This window comes from Cryptomeria japonica, chromosome 4 (genome assembly GCF_030272615.1).
Source record: "Cryptomeria japonica chromosome 4, Sugi_1.0, whole genome shotgun sequence".
Taxonomy (NCBI): domain Eukaryota; kingdom Viridiplantae; phylum Streptophyta; class Pinopsida; order Cupressales; family Cupressaceae; genus Cryptomeria; species Cryptomeria japonica.
In genome coordinates, this window is record NC_081408.1 from 565674506 (window position 1) to 565688610 (window position 14105).

The 14105-nt window shown below is 35.1% G+C and overlaps 1 pseudogene; it reads left to right on the forward strand.

Moving 5' to 3' along the window:
- The window catches only part of LOC131875206 (uncharacterized), an 82334-nt pseudogene extending 69407 nt beyond the window's left edge, over positions 1-12927 (forward strand).
- The last annotated feature ends 1178 nt before the right edge of the window (positions 12928-14105 follow it).

The following is a 14105-nucleotide window of genomic DNA, read 5'->3' on the forward strand; positions in this document are numbered from 1 at the left end:
TGTTAGGAGATAAGTCCAATTAAAGACTATCTTGTGAGAGGATTTTAGATCCACAGATGTGAATCACCTTGTTAGAGGATTTACAAAGGCTTTTCTAGGCCTACACGATTAAGGGTTTCTAACTTGTCAAAGATGTGAGTAATCAACAAGTGAATGATCTAGCAAATAGCACAGTCTACTTGGTTATATCCATGATAGCTCATCGCTAATGCATTTCAGCATTACTTCAGTCTTCAGTAAAATCCACACTCTATTATAGTACACAGACTTGATCTTTTCTGTTAAGATCACACATACAATAACTCATCAACCACTTCAAACCCTAACAACTACACACACATTAAAACCCTAGACATGATGTCCTTAAAAGGAATCTGATTTCATGTCGATCCAATAGGATTACATTGCAAGTTCCTAGGTTCATTGTATCTAGACACATTTGGTAACACGACACAAAATCACCGTCAAAGTGTCGGTGGATGGTAACTCATCACAAAGATATATCGGTTGGTAACTCATCACAGAGTATTACCGGTTTATACAACTTTATCGATTACCAGTTGGTAACTCAGAGTAATATCGGCTTGACTATTAAACAGATTATTGGTTGACAGAAATGAAGACTGGGAAAATGATAACTGTCACTTCTAGTTCCTTTGCTCCATTCTGCTTGAGATCTTCGAACCATTTGAGGTCCTCATGCCACTTAAGATCGGTAAACACTTTCTGCAAGACATCGATAGTCTAAAGACTATAACATAATACCGGTTTGAAACAAATACCGGTTGAGCGAAGCTCATACATACAAAAAGTGATCTCATAGCAAGTGTGTGCCCATCAATGACAATCACAACATAATAATTAAAAATGCCAACAACAACGTCTTGCTTCCAAATCACTAGAAATTTTGTAGCTGATTTGGAAAGTTTCCTAAAGAAAAAACTATGAGAAGGTCCAAAGAGGATAAAAAGATTATGTTATTCTAGTGGGAGAAGGAACATCTTCCAAAGATTGAAGAAGGGACAGGGTTGAGAAGATTGAGAATGCAAAATGATGCTTTTGGTGTGAAGTTAGCATGAGATGTATAGGGGGGCAACCAATTATGGTGTAGGATTGTGTAGAGAAAATATCTCAATGGGAAGGATACAAGTATTATTTTGACTTTGGAAAATGCTCAAGGGGCCTCAACAGTGTGGAGATTTTTATGGGTTAGAAAATGACTTATCACAGAGCACCTAACCAGGAAGATAAACAATGGTAAAAAGGTAGACTTTTGGGTAGACTCATGGAACGAATATGTCCAAGGAATTATAAGATATATTGACCAATTGAGAGAAACCATAGGTTGGTGTGTGGTGGACTATGTGTGGCAAGTGAAGGGAGGTATAGGAGAGAATTTTGAGTGGATTGACTATTCCTCATTTCTGATTTCAAAGGAAGCAAAGAGGTCCCTTACCTTAGCCCTAAGGAAGATTTCCCTCTCACCTGAGGAAGACAAAATCATTTAGTGTAGTTTGAAGACTTGGTGTGTATGTTGATTTTAAACTTATTTGTAAATCCTAAAGATGCAACCACTAACCTAGATCTACAAATTAAATCAACAAACAATCAATAAATAACTACTATGCATGCAAATAATATAAAATAGTCAAATATACCTTCACATACATTGTAGGCTTGTCTCCAATGTCCTCCTATCCTCCAAGACCTTGTATTGATGATGGTTGCTCTCAGCTATGTAGCACATACACAAAAGGTCCTAAAAGAATGAAATATGGTTGCTTGATGAGGTAAGATATGATGAAAAAATGGTGTGACGATGTATGATCCTAAAATGATTTTGGCATAATATAGGTTCTCTCAATGATTGCTTGATTGATCAAAATGGAAGGAAGAAACCTCTTTTATAGAAATATCTAAGAGAATATAAGAGAATCAAGGGTTTAGATTAAGAGGTTAAATTATGAATGGTCGTGATCACATAGGTGGAAGAGAATCAATAGGATTGAAGGTTAAGTAGAGATGAAGGGAGGAGATTGAATGATAGGTAGGAGTGAATAGGATTAGGAGGTTGATATGAAATGGAGGGATGAATTTGAGGAGTAGGTAATTTAGAGAGATGTTGTCATGTGGAGATAAGGAAAGAGAAAAGCTGCTTAAGAGGAATTTGACACTTGTCGCATGCTTACGAGTTTAGATTATGATCCATGTGAACAAGTTGGAGGACTAGGATTAGAAAGAAAAAGATAATGAATTAATTAAATAAATAGATATATTTATTTAATTAATAGATGAAAAAGGTGAGTTTAGGATAAATAAATAAATAATAAATATTTATTTAATTTTTTAGAAAGAAAAGACTAATGAATTAATTAATTAAGTAATTTTTTATTTAATTAAGGATATTTTAGGTGTCTACGTTGGGAAATATACGGTGAAGGGGGATAAGTAATTCAGAAAGCACAAATTGATTTAATTGGATGGCCTTCATTGCTTTACTAGAATTAGGTGGTTCTTCCTAAAGTTGCAGCCTTCCTATGGACGATGCAACACAAGAGGATTTTAACTAACGATCAATCAACGACTCTTGGATTAGCAGCCCAAGAAGATGTCTCCTATGATGTATGGGGTGTTAATTGGTCAACCATCTGTAGTTAAACTATTCTTATTTGGCTAAATATTCAAAGTAGCTTTAGGCCTCTTTAGGGTGGAGTGAGCCACAACAAAATGACCTCTTAGAATTCTTATTGAGCTAGCCACATCTGCAAAGGAATGCCTTATGGAAAAATGTCTAGCTTGTGGCACCATCTACAGTAGTCTGGCCCATATGGAAAGAAAGAAATGGAATAATTTTTTGTGACCAAATCATGTTAGTAGAAAGAGTGATACAAGGATATGTGAGGTGGTGAAGACAAATCACACTCGACCTATCACTTGATTTATGTGGTGTGACAATGAAATTCAAAAAAGTTGGGAAGAGTTAAAGTGTCAAAGGGAGATCTCAAAGACAATATAAACAAGAGAAGAATGACTAAGTGGGTTTCTCCCTTGTAGAGTAAGCTAAAGCTAAATCTTGATGGGGTGGCTAAAGACAATCCTAGATTAGTCAGGGAAAGGTGTATTATTCGAGATGAAAAGAGGTAGAGTGTGTGGGATTTATCAAGAAAATTTGAGATTGGCACTAATTATTATCACACCCCTTCACTAAGATATGAACTCGTTAGTCTTGTCACACGTGGGATGTCCTCTCAAAGTGCGAGCTTTGATGATATAGGTCAACCACCAGAATAGAATGGTTCCTTTCAATACTTCACCTAAACTATTCATTATTCAAAAAAAGGAGAGGGACTACTTTGAAAATTAAAACTACACTCTGACGATGATGCATCAAACTAGGTTTTTCAAAAACTATACTATTATTTTAAGTACATAATATAATCAATAACTTGGCCCATGGCATACACAATTCAACATTTCATATGTCATTGCAGTAGTGTTTCACAACTAGATCCAATATGCAAAGGAGAGCATTTAGAAGGATGTACAAGTGTTATCACAACTTAAACTCTTTCTTTAACTATTAAACACGAGTTATGACCTACAATAGTTCATAATTTTTGGATAAAGGAAAGGAAAATAGGAGAATATCAAAGGGAAAATAACTTCACCACAAGATTGCACAAACTATCTCATATATTTTGCACAATAAATAGAAATGAGAAAAGGTACAAATAATTTTTATTCATCAAAAAGTTCTTACAATAGCTTTGCATAAGTCTAAAAATGAGTCTTTTTCAATTACAATACTAGGAAGAACTGGTTTCATATTACAATCTTGGTTTGGATAGCAAGAACCAACTAAAAAAAGGCCTAAAAGTTGTGCTTTATGGAGTGCAACAACCTTTTACAAAAAAAGGAACATGTGTCAATAAATAAAGACAAGAGAAAACATGTGTTACATAAAATTTGCTTGGTCAAACCTCTGTGGGTCTCCAAATAAGTTTATCCCTTTTTTTTTAGCCTTGAAAAGTGCTCAAAAGTAGTGGGAAAATACATAAAAATTGCCTATTTTGACCCCTTCATAGATAAGGCTCCTAAAACAAATCATATATGCTTGGTTCCACCTTGAAAAAAGGTTGAAATTTCCTCCTCAAAATGCTCAACTACTTGAACAAGTCACTAAACTACCCTATATATGTTCCTTTTATCTTCACTTTGTCAAACTACATTACCATATTTCCAAAGAAATAGGACATGTGTTTTACCCTTGCTTTTGAAGTTTACAAAGAACTTGGGTCGGATTAAACTAAAATAAGTTGTTTAAAACCTCTCAGACTGCTTCAAAAGGTGTCATTAAGACTCCAAATTGTTGCCCATGTGTATACCTATCCATAGAGGAAACCTTACACGTGTGAAAATGCCACCCATGGGTCATAAATTTACTCTTGTTTGCATTTATGGTGAACTCGGAAGAAATTTATTTCTTAAATGTGATATTTTTTTTATCTTTTCTCTTCATAGTATTCATGAATGCACCACTTTATAGAACTAACTTCTACCAAGGTTCACTATTATGGCATCATTTCATACCAATAACATTCATCTCATGAATTTTTATTTAATTTTATCATGTTTTGTGATTGTCACAAATTATGATGAGTGTATTATATCCTTACCCTCTTGATAATAAATATCATTGTCTATATCCTCAAGAGCCAATGAATGTTTCTTAAGGGTATGCTCTTATTTCTCAGTGCTTCTCACAAAGCCATTTCTTCACTTGAAATAAACCTCGCCCTTTTGATGTGATGACTATGTATTTCTTGCTAATAGGTTGTCTTTAATAGTTGGTGAATGTGCTCTACCTCTTACTCAAAAGTATGTGTCATTTTATGGCCTTCAATCCAACTACATTCATGCATCCTTTCTTTTGTTACCTCTACCCCATGAATCATGTTCATTAGTTGTCATTTTAGTAGCCTTATGACTGCTATGTGCATGATAACCATGATTGCTCAGTGTCCTTTTCAATGATAGTCATGAATAACAAATTCTTTTCATTCTTATAATGCTTAACATTATAACTGAAAAATGAAAACATTTATTTTCAGAATGTTGTCTTTTAGTCTTTCTTGCTTCTTTAAAGCCCGTTTTGCTTATGTGGTCTGCACCCTATTTTATTCATCTTCATGCATCTCAGCTATTCTTTGTCCTCTCCTAGCTGCTAATGAGTTGTCATTGTACTCTTGCCTTTAACATCTCCTTTGGAAAGCTTTGTTTCTACTTAGAATGCTACCATCCATTTCAGTCTTTGTTCATTTTGTACCTTTATTTTGCCATGTGCTTTTCTCTTTCTTTGTCACTTTTATTAGCCAAAAAATTAGAAGGCACTAACTCATCATAGATATTCATTTTTTTAATAATATTAGCAGCATTAAAAGTCATCTTCAAGAAGATACTCATAGATTCCAAAATGCTTCGCGCTTGCTTTGAACCGTACTTATTCATGCATGTGCATTTGTTTCTTTGTCATTGTACTTCTTTTATATATTGTCCATCCTCATGAGAAACTAGTCTCCTTTGAATTATGCCTCATTCATATTCACTGAACCATGCCTCATTTTATTTAAATTTACTATATGTTGAAAGCACTTATTATAAGGAACATATCATTGCTACCATGAACTTCATCATCCATCAAACATAATCTCATATATCAATGCCATCTCTATCTACACTTGATATGTTCTTTCTTAAATGCTTTCATAATATCTTGTTTCTAGTCTCATTATCATGGATTGTTAATTAAAACTTCTATAGTTCTACCAATCCATAGCACTATCCTCTGAAATCTTCAATTGTAGTACAAATAAAAAATCAATGAAACTTATATTTGTCACAGTGGCTAGAGTTCATGTTGATTCCATGACTTCATTCTACCATAACTTTAGTTAACAACTCTTCACTGTCATATTAATGATACCTTATTGTCATATCTTACTCGCATAGGTCTGCCATCCAATCTTGACCATCCCTTGGATCATGCTCACTGCCTTCTAAGCATTGTCATTATTCTTATTCATTTGAACTATCTTCTTCATATGAGAATACTACCTTGCCTTTGTGAACCTTCTTTACTCATTTTCCTACCCTATGAGTTATTCTTCTATTTTGGACTGTCGTATTCGAGTCATGACGACTCTACATTATTTACTAGTGTCAAAGGCATCACATGTCATTTCAATCCACATGGCACTTTGTATCATGATTACTTCATGATTGTTGACTCTTTACCATGCAGCTATATGGATTAGCATTGTCCCTGCTATGCCTTAACTTCTATGTTCATCTTCTTAATGGATTGTCATTGTATCATAATTATGATTGTTCTTTCCTTTTGTTGTCCCACGACTATCCTGCATCAAAAACCCTTAAGATACAACCTTGAGATGAAAAGGTTGTCTTCACCTTCTAAATCATAATGAAATGTAGGTTTTGTGAAAGACAAAGTTACTTTGCCAACTGTCCATATGCCCTTGGTCACTACCACAATGAACTCATGTTGCAAATACAAGGTCTTTTTATGCTTATTTCTTATTTTACCTTATTCCTAAAGATTGTAACCTCTTTACATAACTCTGTCTTATTGAGACTTTGTTCATACTTCTTTAGACCACACTACAGGATAATTGTCCTTTCATCATTTTTTCTTTACACATTCTTTCACATTCTCCAAGCTTTGATGAAGATTATGCCTCTTATTTGGTCTTATTGTTCATTCAAGTATATTTGGGAATATCATTTACACTTTTTGTCACCTCCATGAACATATAAATTTTGTTTCTCTATCTAACTAACCCTTTACAATGACTCTACTACTTTAATGTGCATTCCAATCCTCCCATGATTTCAACAAGTTCTTCAATATGAATGGTTAGGGTTTTCACTAACATCAAACTTGTATGCTATTATAATAATTTTAAATGAGACCTCAAGCTTAAAGAAAAATAAGGAGTATCCTTTTAAACCTCATCATAACTTGCTTTACGCTCTTCCTCTATGAAGCCCCACAACAAGTCCCTTTTATAGGCCTTCATCTTTCAACAAATCATAAATATTGTCTTCAACTTTTTCAATATTTTTAATGAATCCGTAAAAATGTGGATTTCTTTATGCTTATACCTTGCTACTAGTTATGTGAAATATTTTGACAAAGCTTGCAAGTGGTATTTGTTGGCATATCTCAATGCATGGATTCAACTAAATGCCTCAAAGATTTTATGAATATATCAATAACTTTCAAATACAAAATAAAAGAACCTATCTAATAGACATCACAAAAATGAAACAAACTTGGCATTCTTGTTTTCCACGTGCATGATGCTACATTTAATAAAGGACTTCAACTTTTAGGACTCCTTCAACATTTTTCATGGACTTGAAATGCTCTAATTATTTCATAGATCTTTTGGCATTCATTGAAATTTGTTGAAGGCATGGAGGATTATGAACACTCTGAAAACCCTAACCAAATTCTTATTCAATAATAATTTCAAACTTTGCCAAAAACTCCCTCCCAAATCTCATGGACATGGACATTACAATATGGCTTCTTCATGCTCGTGGGCATAATGACTAATATAGTCATTGAATATTTTGAAAAAGTTGAAATTGCTTGCACTAAAATGCCACACAAAAGGCAAAGAGGTATAAACTAAGTGACTAAGCCAAGACACAACAAGGTGTTTGCAAGAACTTAAAACCTTAGAAAGAATAAAAAAGAAAATCTTGAACCCATTTTTGAGAAAAAGAATAAAATTGGTAACACTAATAACAAAGTTGAATTGGAGGCTTTGGCGAGGGAGTTATGGCTTTGCAAGGAGAAAGGATAGGACCACATTGGCATTAAGGGAAATTCAATGTTGTGCATAAATGCAGTTAAGAAGAAGGACATTCTAGATTGGAAACTAAAGCCATGGATATAAAAAATATGGGATATTTTGGATGGGATGGAGGAATTCACAATTTCCCATGTGTACGAGGAGGCCAATGGAGTTGTTGACTTGATAGCCAATTGTGAGGTGTATCTGGAAGTAGTGGTGGAGGTAGACTTATACCCTTCAACATGGTCAAGTCTAGATGACATCATGAAACCTGAGTGCTCCTTACGGAGGGTGAAGTTTGACTCAAACTCAATATGACTCCCTTGTCAAATAATAATTAAGTTATATAGGTATCAACAGGCACTAATACATTTGGACTAGATTTCCGACTGAGGTTTCCGACAAAGAAGGTATATTGTGGCCAAATTTGATTTTTTTTTGAAAAAATGCCCGCATTTGTTTTAATTCCAACGTTAATTTCCCATTTGGTTTCGACGAAGAAGGCATTAGCAATGAGAATTCTCTTTTTTTCAAAAAAGTGCTTGAGTTCATCGTAATTCCGATGACAACGGCCATTACTTTAAAAAAAAGAAGACGGGAATTCATTTGTGCATTGCAATCCCGCGTAGGCATCCATGGCGACTTCAACCCCCAAGAACATGAAACCTGTGTTGAAGACATTTGTGGCATTGCTTGCAATCCCACGTAGGAGGTAGATTCAAATTGCCCTAGCTTTTAATTTCATGTTGCAAAAAATATACATGTGGTGGTTCATTGCCCTAGTTTAATCTCGTAAAACCATAGAACTGTGATTGAGGAGTGAACGTTCAATTTTGTAGCAGCAATCCCTTCCTCCCATATACCCGTGTGTTGATTGTTCACATGAGATCACATCTCTTTGCGGCATCGTATCAAAAAATTCATGAGCCTTGTCCATGTTTTCACATTTTGCATTCATGTCAAGCAGGGCATTTGCAAGTACAACACCTAACAAAATTCCTCTATCTGTTATGCTTTGATGGATGTCCATACCCTGTTCCAAAGCTCCCATTTTTGCACAGGCAGGGAGGATGCTGGCAAAGGTTGTGGAATTTGGCTTTATGCCTTCTAATTTCATTTGCTTGAAAGTGTCTAAAGCCTTTAAGACAAATCCATTTTGTGCATATCCAGCAATCGTTGCAGTCCACGAGACAACATTTCTTTCAGGCATTCTATCAAACAGTTCACGTGCCTTTTCTATGCTTCCACATTTTGCATACATGTCTACCAGGCCAGTTGCAACTACAACATCTGACAAAATTCCTCTATCCTTTATGCTTCGATGAATGTCCATACCCTGTTCCAAATCTCCCATTTTGGCACAGCCAGGGAGGATAGTAGCAATGGTCGTGGAATTTGGCTTTACACCTGCCAATTGCATTTGCTTGAAAATTTCTAAAACCTTCTCAACAAATCCATTTTGTGCATATCCGGCAATCATTGCAGTCCAAGAAACCACATTTCTTTGAGGCAATCCGTCAAACAATTCTTGTGCCTTGTCTATGCTTCCACATTTTGCATACATGCTAACAGAGTAGTTGCAACTACATCTGACAAAATTCCTCTATCTTTTATGCTTTGATGGATGTCCATACCCTATTCCAAAGCTCCCATTTTGGCACAGGCTGGGAGTACACTGGCAAACGTAACTAAAGAAATGAAATGATCAGCTCCAAAGACATCAAACCATTACTAACAAAACCAAGAGTCTAAAATATGATAGGGAATAGTGTGAGCTATCCTGAAATAAAATATTTTATTTTCAATTTCAACTAAAACATAATCACTCAACCATTTAATGTTATTAATAAGTGTTTAATTTATGAAAGAGATAAATGGTTGGCCACAAGTACATGAGTTACTAAATGCACACAAATAAGTGAATTTGATATTCAAAACAATCTACAATGAATTCAATTCTTGTCCATTAGTCATTTATGTTTTCAATAAGCATCTTTCTTATTTTTTCTTAATCTTTATTCATAGTTATGTGCATATTTCACATTCTATAATTAGGATATCAATTGCTATGGCTGAACACTAGCATGATGTTTGTGTTGTGGTATAGATGCGTGGAAACATAATTATGGGATTGTTATATTATAGAGATCATAAATCTAGATATCGCATATTAGTTCTAGCTCTTCTTGGATTGAGTCTAAAGTTGACATACAGTCATAAAGCCATTATTAGCAGATCTATCCATTTCTAGTAAAGACAATTGAGAAAGTCATTTTGATATTGAGAGTTTCTTATCTGTTTACCTATTGATCATTATTAAGCCATAATATTTAGGTCTATTTATCTCTCTTGCAAAACCTTTGTAAGTGTCCTAGATTGTCCCTACTACTCACTCTTCAATGAAATAGTGGAGTTCTAAAGATTTGTTACACAAGATGGTGTTGAACGTATCAACAAGGCTAGCATGGAAGGCATGTTCAAGCTTCCACTTGTACAACTTACAACAAATGATTTGTTGATAGAAGAAATTCTTGAAATAGGGATACAATCAAAAGACAAGTAAGTACATACAAACCTCCTCAGTTGAAAGTAAAATCTGTGTATAAAAAGAGTACATTGAATCCCAATCCATAAACACAATAGAGATACCAATGGAGACTTAATTAGATGTAGCATGTCGCACCAAAGTTGTTAGAGTATGCTAAGCTAGTACATAATGTTTCCTAAAGCCACATTAGTATTTTACCCAGATCATTATCTACCAAAACTAGCTATAGTAATCCTTTTGAGGATTCATTTCATGGTGCTAGATCTTCATTTAGTTCCACTTCTTGTTGGAGAAAAGAACAATTATTTTTTGAGGTAGATGAATATCCTATCAACAAAGGACAAGACCCTTTCTAGAATATAACAAATTCTACTCCAAGAAAAGATCATGGGGGTTTCACTAGAGATATTGAATAAGAGATAGACTTCTATTGTTGCATTAAAAGCATTGGCATGTTCTTCATTTATTGATGTAAACTCTCCATGATGCCACCACAACCAACAAAGGTGTAAAAAGTTGTTTGCAATGCATGGATTTAGGATTGTCCTTTGACAAAACATAATTAAAGTATGGAAGCAGGATTTGCCAGCTCCTGAGGGAATCTTGATGAAAAATAACTGTAAAATATTTGGGTGAGCTTATATGCAAAAACTCATGCTTCCTGATGGGTTTATGTACAAAAATAAGCATGAATTAAGTGGTAAAGGGGCTTCTGGAAACAAGAGGGACAAAGAGGCAGTGAAAGTGAAAACTTCTGGTGTTGTGTCTGCTCCATCTCATAATGGGAATGGCGAAGGTGCTGTAAGAGGAGCTGAGAAGGGTGTTGGAAGAAGTGGGGGTGTTTACATTCCCCCATTTAAGCTGGCTCAAATGATGAAAGATGTGGAAGACAAGAGCAGTGTGGAATACCAGTGCATGACATGGGATGCCCTTCGGAAGAGTATCAATGGGTTAGTAAACAAGGTAAATGCATCTAACATCAAGAACATCATTCCAGAGTTGTTTGCAGAGAATCTCATCCGTGGGAGGGGTCTATTTTCTAGGTCTTGTATGAAATCCCAAATGGCATCCCTTGGATTTACAGATGTTTTTGCTGCATTGGTTGCTGTGGTAAATACAAAATTTCCTGAAGTTGGCAATCTGCTTTTGCGAAGAATTATTTTGCAGCTTAAGAGGGCATACAAATGCAATGATAAGTAGATGTTGATAGCAGCAGCCAAATTCATAGCTCATTTAGTGAATCAACAAGTTGCACATGAGATCATTGCCTTGGAACTTCTCACCCTTTTACTAGAGAACCCCACAGATGATAGTGTAGAGGTTGTTGTTGCGTTCGTGAAAGAATGTGGTTCTTTGTTGCAAGACCTTTCGCCCAAAGGTCTCTATGGGATTTTTGAAAGATTTAGAGGTATTCTCCATGAGGGGGAAATTGACAAACGAGTACAATTTTTAATTGAAGGCCTTTTTTCAATTCGCAAAGCTAAGTTTGAGGGTCATCCAGCTGTGCGTCCAGATCAGTTAGCACATGAAGTTTTCCTAGAAGATGAACTTGATCAAGAAGCTAGTTTGGATGTTTTCAAGCCAGATATTGATTTCTTAGAGCATGAGGCAACCTATGAAAAACTGAAGAAAGATATCCTTGGAGATGCTTTTTCAGATGAAGCAAAAGGGGAGAATGATTTAGGTGATGATTCAAATGATGGTGATGATGATGATGATGATGATGATGATGAAGAGGAAGGTGAGGAAGCACTTAGAATACAGGATGAGACAGAGACAAACTTGGTCAATTTAAGACGTACAATTTATTTGACAATCATGTCAAGTGTTGATTTTGAGGAAGCTGGTCATAAGCTACTAAAGATCAAGCTTGAACCTGGTCAAGAGAGAACATACCTTCGCTATTATGGTCTTCTTGGGCAAAGATTCTGTATGATCAATAAAATTTATGAGGAATTTTTTGATAAGTGTTTTGTACAACAATATTCTATGATACACAGACTGGAAACAAATAAACTGTGTAATGTTGCAAAGTTTTTTGCCCACTTACTTGGCACAAATGCTCTTCCATGGCATTGTCTTTCTTATATACGTCTGACAGAGGAAGATGCTACTTCCTCTTCCCGTATTTTTATAAAGATTCTCTTGTAGGAGCTGGCAGAGCAACTTGGTATATTGTTGCTTAATGAAAGGTTGAACGATCCAACAATGCAGGAGTCTTTTGATTCAATTTTTCCAAAGGACAATCCCAAAAATTCACGGTTTGCTATCAATTTCTTTACTTCTATTGGTCTTGGTGGTATCACTGTGAGTTTACATGAGTATTTGAAGAATATGCCAAGGCTTGTAATGTAGCAGCAAAAGTCTATTCCTAAGTCAGATGAATCTACCTCTAATGATGATTCTTCTAGTTCATCAGGTTCATCAGATTCTGATACATCAGACTCAGATTCTGAGAGTGAAACTGACAATGAGAGTAGTAAGGAGTCACCAAGAAAGAAAAATAATTCAAAGCATGACAATGAGTATGAAAAAACAAGAAGAAAGAAAATGGTGAGGGCATCTGACTCGGAGGATGGAAGTGACAGTGAAAAAATCAGAAGGAAAAAGAAAAGGAATTAAAAAATTTTCTAGTCAGTTATTCAAGGCTCCAGTAGACACCGTTTTCCTGGACTGTGACAAACAAAAGAATCACTCCCAAGTGCTTTGGTTTTATAATAGATGATTATAAGATGCTACAATGTTGTCTTATGTATTTTAATAGCCACGAGTTTTAGAGTTCTGTACTTGACAGGTAATGGATAAACAATGTTAGGAGGAGAAAATATTGAAGGCCAAGTGCAGATTGTGATAATCTAGATCAATGAATCCTGTTATTTATTGAGTATTTCTTGTTTTCCATGTTGTGTGATGTACCATAAGAAAACTAGAAATATAAATTCAATAAGATGCTTTGTTCAATGATGATAATTTCTATTTTATTGCCTGTGAAGAAAGACCATGTCAGACAATATCAACGAACAACAAAATAAGGAGACAATTGCTAGATTGTGGTCTAACTTGAAAAGAAAAGGTGATGGAAAATGTTATTGTCTGTGCAAAGTTTGTAAGGGGTTAAAGACTAGAAGACTTCTAATCAAAACAGTGAAGAAACATTGTAGGTTGCATGGTCACATTGAAGGTGGACATGATTATCATCCATTGGTAAGTTTTTCATTATATCGTTTTGACAATTTATATACATAATAAATCATGTGATGATGAGATCATGATCATGGTTTATTTATGTTTATCAATTTTATATAGGTCAAGCACCCCAGAGCACATGGTATGGATCAACACAACCCTGATAATATGGTTTTCAAAATGGACGAACATGGAGGTGTGAATATCAAAGTTGAAGATAATGATCCCATGGAAGATGACGATCATGAGCCAGAAAACACAATTGAAGATGATGGTACAAATACATGGATCCATGACTCATTTAGTACTTGCACAGCTGATCATGATGATGAAAATGACCTTGATGTTGTTCATGATGTCCCTCTACTTGAGAAGGCATTTGAGGCCCTTTACGAAGGCTCACAGGCAACTCTTCTCTCCGCTGTATTGTTGTTGGTGAACTTGAAGGTTATGAATGGATTATCCAACATAACAATGTCACGTATGTT